Raw genomic sequence first — 11,612 nt, 5'->3', positions numbered from 1 at the left:
TTGGAAATCGACTGTTCCGCACTAAAGTACCTTATATACGAAATTTCAATGAAATCTGAGATGGGAGGGTGGACAAACTAAAGAATTTTGGTTGATTTGTCATGGAATGACCCTACCGAAAACCCTGGACATAAGAGTAAATTCGACCAGGCACCCTGTTTTCAAATATAAACTGAACTGAATTTCTACGAATGAGTTACATAAAAACAAGATCAGCAAGCGTAGTTTATTTTATGAAAATGCAGCCAAGATTTTAACCTATCCCATAACTTAAGTTCATTAACTTCTGATATTACGCGAGCTTTTAGAGGGGTCAAGAGATAAGAAGAAAATGGCATCGTTAAAGTGGATGGGCTGAAGAACTATGATTTATCGTCCGATATCACTAACTCGAATAAACGGTTAAACGGCCAGCAGCGCCCGTGATGGCTCCATTTTGGCCTCTGCCCCGAAATAATCATTAAATTTCTTTTTATTATTTAAAGATGGTTCATTGGAAATAGGTTATCCGCTGGTAAATGGAAAGATACGGGAGATGGGTAAAATCAGCGGCGAAATACCGCGGCTAAAATATTAGATTAACTAAAAAAATCAATTAAAGTAGGTGGCGCCATTTTATAACAAACGCTTATTTCAGTTCTTTTAAGCGCTTTATTCCGTTGAAGAGTAACTAACAGATTGGTAGAAGTTAGAGCCGGTTTTTATTTTAATTTTCGGCACGCCGCCAACGAAATAACTATTTAGCACCGCTATTATTTTTGATCGAAGTTGGCCAACGATGAGTAGTATTCTTTCCCAATGTATTCATAGTTTTAAATATTTAAATCTCAAATTATATTTGTAAGGTATGTAAACAGTAGCACTGGTAACTTCTTTTAGATAAAGAATTAACGCGTTAGTTACTAGTCCTTTTGTTAATTATTTTTTAAGATTTTATATTCTTAAATATCGCCTTATTTGCATATCAAAAGATCAACAAGACGCCCAATATACTTACACGTACCTTATTTTGTTTGAAAAAATTGTTTTTGGCCTGAAAAGTTGAAACTCAAAACACTGCCTTCTATAGAAGGCAGTGCTCAAAATAACGCCAAGTATTTGGGTTTGAATTTTCGCCGCCATCTTATGGTGTATCGAACGCGCCAGCACGACAACAGTGAGCGATTTGCGAACTAGCCTAACTTTTGAAATCCTGCAATTTAGGCTTAGGTCTTGGATAACTGGAACGCGCCGCGCGTGCAAAATAAAAAAAAAACTTAAAATCTTTGGCGTCTCCAGCAGCGCGCGCTTTTCTATTTTTTTTTTTTCAATTTTAATCAAGCAGGGAGTGTCTCACCGATTTCTCACCTGGTGTCGCGGCGGATGCGCGCTTTTCAATTTCCCGAAATTTCTTTATTTTATTAAAAATTAACCGCTTAATATTTTTGATGCGGTTTTCGCCACAACTTTTAGTTTTTAACGGGCTATAGGGCTATATAACTAGTTAAAGCTTGACCGTTCCCCTTTAAACTCATTTAAAGTACCCTAAAGCCGGTGCCGAAAAACAATTGTCGGCGCGCCTTAGCGCACCTCCTCCAAGCACTCTAATAATAGGTTACGCCGCCGCTAGTCATTTTTCATCGGCGTCGGACCCAAGTAGAAGGTCGTTAGGTCCTTTCGGAGACAGAATTCCCGAGAGCGGCTAAAACAAAGGGACCTTCGTCAATTTGGGGGAGCTGGAGAGGGGTGTCGAGTAGCGTTTGATGAATTTAAAGGACTTCCCCGAATCATTCGCATCCTGGGCCTTAAAGGGAATATAACCTCAGGTATTCGGTGTGGAACACCAACGTTTGCAGCTCTGGCCGCTCTTGCCTTTGTCTTTAGAATTGTTTGGCGCCATTGTACAGGGAAATTTGAAAAATTGAAGGGGTCTACCATAAAGATTGCTTTGCAGGTTATGTTCCCTTTAAAACGTATGATCAAAGCTGAACTAAAAGTCCAAAATTTATTTGTTTTTGTTTTTATTTTTTTTAATCGTGTTAAAAGGTGTTATTGGCTAGGTTTCGAAGAACGGACCAAGCAACTTCCAATATTTAATTATAATATTTTTTGTATACTAGCTGTGCGCAATAATTTGATTACGCAAAACTAAATGATAATATTAGTATTAAATATCATTATTAATGTAAATTGGCATATTATGTGGTAGAAAAAAATTATAATATTAATATTAAATATCATTATTAATTTAAATTGGCATATTATGTGGTAGAAAAAAAATTATAATATTAATATTAAATATCATTATTAATTTAAATTGGCATATTGCGGTAGAAAAGGACTACATGGTAATATAAATATTACCATTATTAATGGAATTGATATATTTTGGAGTAAAAAAGGACTACATGGTAATATAAATATTACCATTATTAATGGAATTGATATATTTTGGAGTAGAAAAGGACTACATGGTAATATAAATATTACCATTATTAATGGAATTGATATATTTTGGAGTAGAAAAGGACTACATGGTAATATAAATATTACCTTTATTAATGGAATTGATATATTTTGGAGTAAAAAGGACTAATTAAGTAGTAAAAATTTATTAAATATCATTATTAATGTAAATTGACATATTTCGCGGTAGAAAGGACTAGCTGGTAATATTACTATTTAATTTCATTATTAATGTAAATTGGCATATTGCGGTAGAAACGACTACATGGTAATATAAATATTACCATTATTAATGGAGTTGATATATTTTGGAGTAGAAAAGGACTAAATGGTAAAAAAATTATTAAATATCATTATTAATGTAAATTGACATATTTTGCAGTAGAAAATGACTAAATGATAAAATTAATATTTAATTTATTAATGTAAATTGGTATATTTTGCGGTAGAAAAATAGTTTTATTGAAGAACTTTTAGTAATTGGTGGATGGAATTTTGAAGAATCCATCTGTATTTTTCAATAGACCACTGATTTGTATTTTGGGTAGATTGGTTTCGAATATTTTGTGGGTTAGTTATTTTTCACTTGTATTTTGTGAATTTTGTAGTGAAGTTTGTAATATATTTCGGTGCATGTTGCATATTGGTTAACAAAGACATTTTTTTGTAATATAGAAAATAATTGCTAGATTTTTCTGTGGATTTTACGGTGAGTGTACGGCATTTTTCGGGATAACCCGCGATCACCAACAAAGTTATCTAAAATTACTCGTTGGAATACGCTCGTGACAACAGTCTCATTTTTCACTCACGCCAGTTGCGTCTGCAAGAACTTTCTGCGATAGTCCCTCTAAAGCTTTCTTGGTCCACGATGCGAACGACCTTCATCTTTTCTAGATAGCGTTCCTGGTTACGTCATCGTTCGCCTTCGCAAAAAGTCTCTTCCAGGAAAAACACGTAGCGTTATTAAGACGCTAAAAACTTTTAGTTTCGGAATTGACGATTGCAACACTTTATCCATATTTATATCTCTAATTCGAGTGGCTAGGTTTGTTCGCTAGCTCCGGAATCTAACAGAAATGTGCCTCGTTGAAGCATAAAAACGGCTGATAATGTTTTAGTTTCAGAAGCCCACGCTGCTTAATAAACAGAGTATAAATATAGCCGCGATACTTTTACCGAAAGAGTAAATTAATTAGGGTGAAATCGGTTCCGTCACTCGCAACAACGATATTCCAAAAAATGGCAATCCCGTGGGATAAACTCATCATGGCCGCGGTTGACCAATTGAAACCGAGGTAAGAAGATTTCACTATTATATTTTAGAAATATGAGAGATTATAAAAATGTATTATACATGCTACGTTTTCATTGACTTTTAATGCAGCTTAATTGTAATTTAAAACTTAAATAGCAAAATTAACATATACAGAAATACAGAAAGAGTTAGTTAAATGATCGAATACACCCCCCTGTTGAGGGAATCAACAGGGCTGATTTGATTTTGTTTAGGGTGAAGGAGCTTGCTCTTTGACAGGGCTAACTAATTTAATTTAATTTGATTTAATTAAACCTAGTTATATTTAAAAATTCATTGATTCAAAACAATTAATATACTTAAATGTATTGATGAAAGTGTACAAAAGTAGGCTAAATTCGGACCAAACTAATCATAATTAAATTTAATTAAGACTAAAAATAAAATTAATTTACATTTCCGCTCAAATTATTAATCGACTTGGCCCTCTAATTACTCTATTTTGTCTCTTTAAAAATCAAAAATTATTAATTTTAATTTTGAATTTTAATTTGTCAAGAAAAGAGACTTAAAACGTGAAAAAAAATCGGGCATAAGCGGGATTAGGAACAACGCTAACAATCGTCTTAAAATAATAATTAAAAATAAATGCATTCTTAGGTTCTATTATTATCCTCATTAATTAGATGAAAGGTGGAATAATATAGATTTTACGTTTCCTTTTTAATATTTACTTCAAATTGTGTTTTGCTTGTCTCATTAAACGAATAGTCGGCTCGTGGAATTTATGAACGAGTTAATATATTTAATTAATATTGAAAAATTAAATAGCAATGGCACGTTCCCTATGCTGGGCCAACAATTCGCTTATAAATCTAGCAAGAGGCTGTCGAAATTGAAATTGAAGTACGACGGGGAAGCCTGGTGCGCCGCCTGGCCCGGAATCAAAGGCTCCTGTGAGTTTTTTTTTTTGCCAAAAGTCAACATAATTGGTGCTCAAGTTACATATTTTAATTACCGATGTTACGAGAGAAGAATTAATCTCTAATGGAAATTTCTTATCCTTCACAGGCTCCTAGAGATTTTTTTCAAAATACGTTTTGGAAGAAATTAATGATTTTCTTACAGATTTATAAATAAGTAATTTATAGAGCATAGCGTTGCCGATTCAACGCCGCCGTCGCTGATATTATCTCGGGCGCCGAACCGCCATTGCCACCGATAAATTTTATCCCGCCGCTGAAATTTGCTGAGTTTTTCCATGGACAGTAAATTAAGAGGACAGGCTTTCGATAGCCTTCCACAGTGCATTTTATTTCTCCCCGCGTATCAATCAGCTCGAGAGACTCCGAGGGAGTCTTGCAAGGTCGTTTGTACCACGTGATCAATTTCAAAATGGCAATCTAACGCGGTTGATATTGTTACGTAATTTTTTACGCTTTATATTTTAGTAATTTTTAATTTGGGTTTTTTAATTCAATAAAAACTATCAACTGATATTTAGTATATCATATTTAATCTATATAAACGTGAAAAAATACCTTTTGACGTAAAAATGTACTTTGTGTTTATCGTTTTCTTTTTTCGAACAGTATCGTCCACTCTTAGCGATACTTGTTTTTTTCAAATAACCTTGGACGACTCCCTTGGTGTGATTGGTTTACGGGGGCTAAAAACCAGGCTTTTTACCGATCCTCTAAAATCTACTATCCATGGTTTTTCTAAGTAAATTGTTTTTGTTTTTCAAAAATATTATGTAATTTATTTCTTAAAATTTTTGGCAAACGCCACCGCCGACCCAAATCAAATCGGCTTTGTAATAAACGTGATAAATTTTGAAGGATACTTCTGTCGTAAAAGTAAATTATATACTCATGTTCAAACTTTATTTTTTTTAGCCTGTACTAATAGCGAACTAGGATCAATCAAGCACGCCGCCAAAGATTTAATAGATAAAGCAAAAGCAGCTGGTAATTTATATTAAAGAGGTTAAGCCGCCCTCTTGAAAAGGTGAACGGGGAACCTGGTAGCAATGTCGTACAATCTAATTTCAGCTACAAGTTTCCTCGTTCACGTTTTCAAGGGAATGGCTTAATCTGTCTATTTGCAACTCCGCAAACTACAAAAATGAAGTGTGTTTCAAATATTTTAAAACTTAGCATAATTATGAATAATTAACGAAGCGTACACACAAACTCGCGTAGAAGTAACTAAGAACTATGAAAATATACTTATCAAACTGAGCGAATTAATTCATGCCCTCTAGCGCCTACATATTGATATTTAGTCGTGAAAATTGGAGTCTATAAATTATAATTTATTTTAATTATTTATGGTTATTATCATTTATTGCTATTTTAATTATTTAAGGCTATTATTTAATATATTTTAATTATTTATGGTTATTATTTATTGTTATTATAATTATTTATTGTTAATATTTTTATGGTTGTCATTAGTTATTATTATTATTATTTGTTGTGTGTTTTATTTATTTATTTTTTATACAGTATATATATTTTTAATAATAATAAAATTATGGTTACATAAAACTTGGGTAGTTCATTGTAACGTTTATTTAGTTTAGTACTAACATGCAAGAGTAGTGTAGTGGGGTGGCGGAGTGGTTAGCACTTTCGCCTCGCAGCAAGAGGAGCCGGGTTCGATCCCAGCTTGTGGCACTGGGTGAAAACTCGGAACAACTCCTTCTGCGTTGAGTTTGCAAGTTCTCTCCCCACTGGTTTAAGGGGTTTTCCCCCGAGTTCTTCGGTTTCCTCTTCCTTAAAAACTTGTCTAGGTTAACGGTAATAGTTAGTGTAGGGAGCTGTTGGCTCGATCTCGTGGCATGCAGGGCTTGCCACCACCCTCCTACGCATTGTAACCCGGCCACCTGAATTAAGGGCTTCAAAAGTCGCATGATGACTTAGGCCTAAGGTGGTGCCTTGGGTATTAGCCTAGCCTAGCCTAGCTGAGTAATTTAAATGTTAATTTGTATCTTTTTTTAGAGTAGGTTTCTTGGTATTTTTTGTTGATTTCTTCAATGTGGCTTTGGTTTGTGGCTATTTCTAGGCTTATTTCAATGGCTTGTTGAAACAGTTTTTGGCAATCTTTTAAATATTCCGGAACTAGAACTCCAAACCAATGCAAAGGATTTTGGGTTTTTTCATTCTGTGGCAAAATTTCATCGTCAAATTTGTCTTTATTTTCTGTTCTTTTTCTAACTTCTTCTTTTCCATCTGTATTTCTAGATTGTGGTTTGGTTTTGTTTATAATGAAAGAATTATATGAATACCCAGGTTCTTTTGCATGTGCATTTTCCTGTATGACTTCACTCTTGATACTAGCTTGCATGTTACTCGTGTTAATTTTTAGCATAGATACTCGTGTACACCCTAATAAATATTTTGCCTGGAACCTATTTACAAAAGCCGACTTCAGGACTAGATCCATTGCCTTTCGTTTCTCTAGAAGTTGTTGTTGAAGATTGAAATTTTCAATAGTTAGCGTATCCAATTTTCTACATTAGAAGTCATAGTTATCGTTTTCAGGAACTGTTTTGACGACCATTATCACTTAGTTTTGTACTTCAATAAATTAATATTCTTCTCAGATTTATATTATTATTTCAAAAGTAATTATTTCCCTTTTCATAGTTCAGAACAAGCCTAATGTACAAAATCCATACGAAAACGTACTTTTCCAACTTAAAGTTATTGTTTTATTTATGATTATTATTTATTGTGTGTTTTATTTATGATTACTGTAATTGTTGTTATTATTTATTGTTATTATTATTAATGGTTATTATTATTCATTGTTATTATTATTCATTAAGTTAAGTTACAAGAGACCACCTATGGACTGTGAGAAGGATGATAAAATACGCGAAAAAGTAGATTAGTCCATAATTAAAAGGGATAATATATCTAAATCCTAAACAAATTTGAAGAAATTAAAAAACTTACTAATAACTCGTACCGATAGGTCTTCGAGCGAATCTCGGATCAAATAGATCTTCGAGTAATAAACTACATAAAAACTAAATAAAATAGCCAGAAATTCCAACGGTAGACCGGTTTCGTTCTATTTGGAACTCATCAGTACCGTGCGGGAAATCTGGCTGGCGACTGTTATATCGAAAAGAGAAACTAAGCCTAAACATTAAAAATTTCAAAACGCGTTGCATAGCAACGGAAAGCCGAAAAGGGGGGAGTGTGGTGGAGAATAGTATATACGATAAGTTAAGTTACAAGAGACCACCTATGTAGTTTATTACTCGAAGATCTATTTGATCCGAGATTCGCTCGAAGACCTATCGGTACGAGTTATTAGTAAGTTTTTTAATTTCTTCAAATTTGTTTAGGATTTAGATATATTATCCCTTTTAATTATGGACTAATCTACTTTTTCGCGTATTTTATCATTATTATTCATTGTTTTTATATATCAAAATACTTAAGTCAGCGAATACAAATTAAATATTAATCTTCAACCAGAAGGGGGGGGGGATATCTCACTTCTGCATTTTCTAGATGGCGCTATTGTCTGGTTTTTACTGAAGACAATATTTTAACGTACATAGTTGTTATTTACTTCTACGAGTTCTTGGTAACAAATATTTGACACGCCGATCATGGCTGTAAATTCAAATCGTATATGATAAAAACTTTATCTAATCTTCTTTCGCAGGTTTTATCACGGAAGAACAAGCCCGTGTGGCCGCTCAAATATGATTCAATCCATTAAGTTGTATAATCTTTGATTACGTACTTGTATATTTTACTCATGAAAAGTAATTAAGGTATTTTTTAACTCGTTGTATTTTTTCATAATAAAATTTTTCAATTCATTAATTTAATTTGGCCTCATTAAAAACTTTAAAACGTCTAACAAAACACACCGCGTTTTAAAATGAATTATAACTCTGGTAACGACGTGGTTAGTTCTATGTTCTACAGATAATAATAATAATAATAATAATAAGCTAGATTTTTAATGAAATTATTTCAGGTGGCCGGGTTACAATGCGTAGGAGGGTGGTGGCCAGTCCTTGATGTCACGAGAACCAACAGCTCCCTACACTCACTATTACCGTTAACCTCAACAAGTTTCTACGGAAGCGGAAACCGAAGAGCTTGGAGGAAAACCCCTTTAACCAGTGATTAGAGCTCGCATACTCAACGCAGAAGGCGTTGCTCCAAGTTTTCACCTAGTGCTACAAGCTGGGATCGAACCGGGTTTTACGACGTTTTTAAACTCGGCAAACTATAGAGATAATCAATATTTGAGTTTGAAGACCAAAAAAAAGCCTTTTAAAATGAAGTTTCTTATAGATTTCCCTTGTCATTTTTTGTACGAGTATATAAACGTGTTTCTTCCAAAATCTGGAATATATTACGCCGGCTCATTTGCTATGGGTTACAATAAAACCCGAGGTTGAAGGCTCGAATTCGAGCTACGGTGAGATTGAAGTGGGAAAATGGGGGCTAAAACTCATTAGCAATGTATGAAGCTTCGCCGGAAACTTTATTTTTTTGCCCCGTCCACCAGGGTGAGCGCTAATGGCTCCCCAGGTACCCCCAAATCAGCATTTTTCCGGCGCAATATTTTATTGAAACTATCTTATTTCTCATCCAAGATCCGTAAGAACGATTTTTCTCTCTTTCAACGGCCACATGCACTTTAGCTCTCCGCAGTGGCGGATTTACACATTTCCCAAAAGTAGGCTGTTCACATTTTGCCGCCCTTACCTTTACAATTGTCAGTTCCCATTTTTTTTTACAATTCAACAACTTGGTTGAAAGTGCGCAAGAAATAGTTTTTGGGTATCTATTTTTTTTAATAATTAAATAGACTAATACCTTAGGCACCACCACAGGCCCCAAGTCGCAAACGACTTTTATTGCCTTATTTACGAGTGGCCCTTCATGCCACGCGAGCTTAAAGTCAGCTCCCTACACTTACTATTACCGTTAAACTCCGCAATTTTCCGGGTTTTAAAAAACCCGTTTTTTTTCATAAAACCCGGATACATCGGGTTTTATTGAGTTTTTTGGGGTTTTATTAAAATTTTTAGTGGTTTTTTTTGTATGGGTTTTTTTTTATTTCGAACCCTGCTTACAATAATTTAAAAAAATAACAAATTGAATGAAGCTATGAAAGTTTCTTACAATACCTAAAGTGCACATGTGATACTGATTAAGCTTTTTTAATTTTTAAGAGAATAAAATTGTTTACACGTGTTTGAATTTTCGGTAAAGAATAGAGATAATAACTACAAAGGTGTTAAAAATATATTTTGGTTTAGTTTTACTTTCGGGCGTTTCGGTTATGTAAAATTTTCGATTTCGAAGGTTAATTCGATATGAATAGTGAATAAACTTGGTTAACAATAACAAATACCTAATATCAATGCCATGTAAAATTAATGCCGTAATAAAAAATACAGAAAATAAAAAACTTACAAATTTAAACGTCAGTGTCAAATGAGTGATATACACAGTGTCCGTATAATCTGTGTCCGTTTGAGTCCGAAGTCCGTTAATCTAAAAACTACACACGAACGGCTAAAACTTCGGCGGAGTAGCACGAACGGCTATTACTACGTTAATAGCCGCCTGACTCAGGAAAACAAAATTCGTATTTAGAATCTTCGATAATACTAATACAGATGCATTTATATTTATTATTTAATTTATTTATTATTTATATTTTACTCCGTAACTTAAATTTTTAAACTTGTATCGGATACATTTTGCAGGATAAATGTTTCTATTTTTTAAATTAAATTAAACAACTTCGCAACGCTGCCACTGCGCCAACTAAAAAAATTTGCTTACCTAATAGTCCTAGAATTTTTTGCGCCCCAAAAAACCCTCGCGCCCGTACGCAGTTGCGTACCCTGCGTACCCTATTTCGCCACCCCTGACCAGTAGTCGGACTTGTATGAGTGGGAGGTAGTGTAAAATATATATGGCGCAATTGCGTTCTCTTCTCACTCATACAAAGTACAGGCAGAGACGCAGAAGCCGATTACTGGTGGTGGGCCGGGAACTGGGTGTTTTAGCATAGAGCTTATAGAACTGATAGAAATTTTCGGTACGTTGAGTGTACAATGAAATTGAAAAGGGAAAAGTCACCGGAAAATGTCTTTAGTTGCAAGACATCAGAAAACCGTCTCACAGAAATCTTTTTGATTTCTGTGAGACGGCTAAAAAAATTCGGTCCCCAAATTGCCGCCTCTAAAATCTGCCGCCCTAGGCTCCAGCCTTTTCAGCCTTATGGTAAAACCACCACTGCCTCTCCGTTATACCATGAATGCATTCGGCTGGACGGAATCACCAGCAGTCTCTCTAGAATTTAGAGTAAACTTTACAAATAATGTTTTGTAGAGGAAAAAACCGCATAAATATACTAACTCGTAAATTATAGAAACAAAATATAGTAACTAAAAACACGCGGAACAATTTGGAGATTGGTTAATTTAACAATACATTTGGAGATTGGTTAATTTAACAATACATTTGGAGATTGGTTAATTTAACAATACATTTGGAGATTGGTTAATTTAACAATACATTTGGAGATTGGTTAATTTAACAATACATTTGGAGATTGGTTAATTTAACAATACATTTGGAGATTGGTTAATTTAACAATACATTTGGAGATTGGTTAATTTAACAATACATTTGGAGATTGGTTAATTTAACAATACATTTGGAGATTGGTTAATTTAACAATACATTTGGAGATTGGTTAATTTAACAATACATTTGGAGATTGGTTAATTTAACAATACATTTGGAGATTGGTTAATTTAACAATACATTTGGAGATTGGTTAATTTAACAATACATTTGGAGATTGGTTAATTTAACAATACATTTGGAGATTGGTTAATTTAACA

General features: G+C 33.8%; 1 long non-coding RNA gene across 1 annotated transcript; it reads left to right on the top strand.

Annotated features, from left to right (window-relative positions):
• Positions 1–3,481: 3,481 nt before the first annotated feature.
• Positions 3,482–8,556, top strand: LOC149940985 (uncharacterized). The gene is made up of 4 exons (XR_016481281.1): positions 3,482–3,743; positions 4,535–4,659; positions 5,602–5,673; positions 8,393–8,556. It is a non-coding gene; the product is annotated as an uncharacterized LOC149940985 (long non-coding RNA).
• Positions 8,557–11,612: the final 3,056 nt, after the last annotated feature.

Source organism: Leiobunum rupestre, chromosome 6, assembly GCF_980474605.1.
Source record: "Leiobunum rupestre chromosome 6, qqLeiRupe1.1.hap1, whole genome shotgun sequence".
Lineage (NCBI taxonomy): Eukaryota > Metazoa > Arthropoda > Arachnida > Opiliones > Sclerosomatidae > Leiobunum > Leiobunum rupestre.
The sequence above is the reverse complement of the archived record's forward strand: the minus strand, read 5'-3'. Positions and strand labels throughout refer to the sequence as shown.